The sequence below is a fragment of the Stegastes partitus genome, unplaced genomic scaffold, assembly GCF_000690725.1.
Source record: "Stegastes partitus isolate 25-593 unplaced genomic scaffold, Stegastes_partitus-1.0.2 Scaffold312, whole genome shotgun sequence".
Taxonomy (NCBI): Eukaryota; Metazoa; Chordata; class Actinopteri; family Pomacentridae; genus Stegastes; species Stegastes partitus.
The window spans coordinates 573,334-576,487 of NW_007578043.1; the positions used below are offsets into that span (position 1 = coordinate 573,334).

The following is a 3,154-nucleotide window of genomic DNA, read 5'->3' on the forward strand; positions in this document are numbered from 1 at the left end:
ACAAACATACAACATAAGAAGTCATATGCATTGAACTACAGATATATTACAATTTCTACTTTAATATGACAATTGAAATGCATTTTTTAAACATATTTATGTATGTGCTTAATGCTGGAGTAACTAGACACTCTGTTAATCATTTGAGCTAAGTTGAATGCCAATGCATAACTCATATTTTTGTTTGTCTTCACAGGCGTTGTTGCTGCGTGTGAACATAAACCCAAAACTCATCCGGAAAGTTCAGCTGACTGAGGCCCCTGAATCTGTCGAACAACTGCAAAATGAACTACGCGAAAAGCTTGGACTTAAAGGTGATTTCTCTGTGCAGTATGAAGACCCAGATTTTGGAAACGCACCTTGCAACTTAATGGACATTGCAGAGTTGCCTGCAGAAAAAGCTGTCTTGCACATTATTTGGAATCCTGATGAATCACAAGCACCATCCCAAGCAGCCTCAATCTCCTCCCTTGATACAGCAAGTGTCAACTCTCAAGCCTCTTCCCACAGCTCATCTTTCATCGTTAGAACCTTTATGCGAAGCCTTTCGGAGTGGCCTTCACCATTTCCAATCCCGTCTTTTTCATATGATGTTGACTTAAAGCTTCGTAAGAGCAATGTGGTATTTGAAAAAACTGGAAAAGGTCTGAGCGTAACTCGAGACATGAAAATGGAAATTCTAGACAAGTTGGCACAAGAAATGTTTGCTCTAAAAGCCTACCCTGACAAAGACCAAATGGAATCTGTTGCTTCTGAACTTGTGAGCAAATACCCACGCCTTACAGAGCCTGGTGGTGGCACAGGATACGACGGATGGAAAACAAGTATAAAGTATAAGCTTGGAAACTACCGATCAAAGCTGCGCCAGGCTGGTTGCAACGAGGTCAATGTAAACAGAAGAAGAGGGCGGGATGAAGATGTTGATGAGGGTAGGTTTTCCTTGAAAAAACCCAAGCGAGGTGAGATCAATCATGTGCCTGATCATCCAGAAAACTACAACGATGATACCCTCGAAGACCAAAGATGTGTCCTAGTGGATGAAATGAAAAAGAGGAGCAAAGACATGGAAGTCATTCGACAGATCATGGACCTCACGTTCTCTCTTCAGGAGAAAAGAGATTGTCGAGGTACAGCCCATGGTCTTGGAAATCCAGGAGAGATGGCCTGCTCTGTTTCTCGAAGAACAGGCAAGACAGATTTTAAACATTAATAGACAGCTTGTTTGTTAACTATTCAGAGTGCTGTGTAAGCGATAGTGTGTCACATCAGAAGTTTGGGCTTTGTGTTTGATTGATGTGACTAAAATTTTTCTTTCATGACACAGGTAAGGAAATGTTTGAATTGCTACTAACTCATTATTGTATTTCTGTTTTTATGTTTCTTTGTGTGACACAGATTTGCAGAGAGTTCGATCGTATCACCACCAAGGACCTGTTGGGGACTTTCAGAGCAGCCATGGATGAGTACTGTTCCCGACTGCTTTCAGCTGTACCGAGCCAGGAAAGGAGCCTTTGGACAAGACATGGAAAACCTTTTGAAAAGTCTTGATGAACAGGTATATTCATCTTTCATAACATCAAAGATTTCATTTGTTTTTGAACAAACTTAAACTTAACTTGTCTTTACTGTTAGGTTAAATGTTCTATAAACAAAATTTAGATATCTTTTTTTTGTTTTTTTTCTCCATTAGTGTCCACTTTTCACACGTTGTCTTTTTCTGTTTGTCCTTCTTCTAAATAAAATGTGGTTTTTTTTGTCTGCTTCGAAATACTTTTCTTGTATATTTATCTATTTTTTTTCCACAAGAGCAAGTAAATCGAATTGCATCAGGATGAACTGTTTGGTGTTTGATCTTAGAGGTCAAAGGTCATGGTTTCTTTTACCTTACTAACATATTTTTGCTAAAAGGAGCGAATATTTTTGAAGGATGAAAAGTCTTGGTCTTGTTAATATGTTCTTTTAAGAATATATTGAGTCAGTTCAAATTGCACACAGCTGTTGAAATTTGGTGATCAGCTTCACTCATCTCAAAGCACACTAAAATCATGTTGAATATTTCTATTTACACATTTCTGTCCTATGAGGATCAAACATAGCCTGGTTTTTAAGTGGCAGGTTTTTAAATTCTCACACTCTAGAAAGTACATGGATCTATTTGGGTTATCTTTACCATACTGTGTCTTGACTAACTTTAAACATGCTGACACTGACCTAAAACCACTCCTTTTAAAGTCCTATTGCTTTTTATGTCTCATTTCCAGACATTGCCCGGCATCGAAAGAGAACCTGTGTGGAAGGTCTGCCCTTATTTGTCCGTGATACGCCGGGGAAGCTTTTCCTGAAATGCTTGGTGTGTACATTATCAATACCTTTTCCATCAATTATAATGCATATGAAGTGTAATGCTCACTAGACCTAGTATCAAATTATTAGTGAGCTAGTTTACATGTAGAGCCCGTTTTTCCTGTTGTATTGTGTGATCGTTGAGCAATCACACAAGTTTTTTGTTTTGCAGTTACATTTTATTTTAATTGAATCCACATTTTTTCAACAGGATTCTGATATGGATGATAGGCAGACCGTTGGTGTCAAGATGGGTATCCTCACTGTTGTCGCAGACGATGGTGCACCCTGCCTCATTTCCAACAATCAACAGTATTGCTGTTGTCTTGGAAGAGGATGTCGTCCTCACAGATCTGCCAGACCTCCCCACTGCATTTGCCTACCTTTTTTGGCCCACTCTATGCCCTAAACATAGAGTTTCCCCAAGGAACTGAGGTATACTTTTGAAACAATTCAGCACATCTTTATGGGACTTACGACCAGTTGCTCACAGCGCATCAGGAGCTTGAAAACTAAGCTCTTACAATAAGGAAGAAGATGGAAATTTTCCTAAGAGATCTAAAAGTCCTCAACTAGATGTGCCTGTCTTTCAGGCCTATATGACTTGAAGTTGGAGTTCCCGCCCCAAAATACACACACACAAGAAACCTTTCACCTGTTATGGAACTTGAAATCCAAGTTTTTTCAGAAGCTCATTTTGTAATGTGTTTAGTTTCTTATGCTGACTGACCTTTATGGAGCATGTAACATTTCAAGGACATGGCCAACATTTATACTGTTATTGACCTACGTTTTTTGTTGTTGTTTTTTT

At 38.9% G+C, this 3,154-nt stretch overlaps 1 long non-coding RNA gene across 1 annotated transcript; it reads left to right on the forward strand.

Annotated features, from left to right (window-relative positions):
• The first annotated feature begins 850 nt into the window (after nucleotides 1-850).
• LOC103358462 (uncharacterized) lies at nucleotides 851-2,979 on the forward strand. Its single transcript, XR_520255.1, has 3 exons — nucleotides 851-1,187; nucleotides 1,396-1,555; nucleotides 2,262-2,979. It is a non-coding gene; the product is annotated as an uncharacterized LOC103358462 (long non-coding RNA).
• Nucleotides 2,980-3,154: the final 175 nt, after the last annotated feature.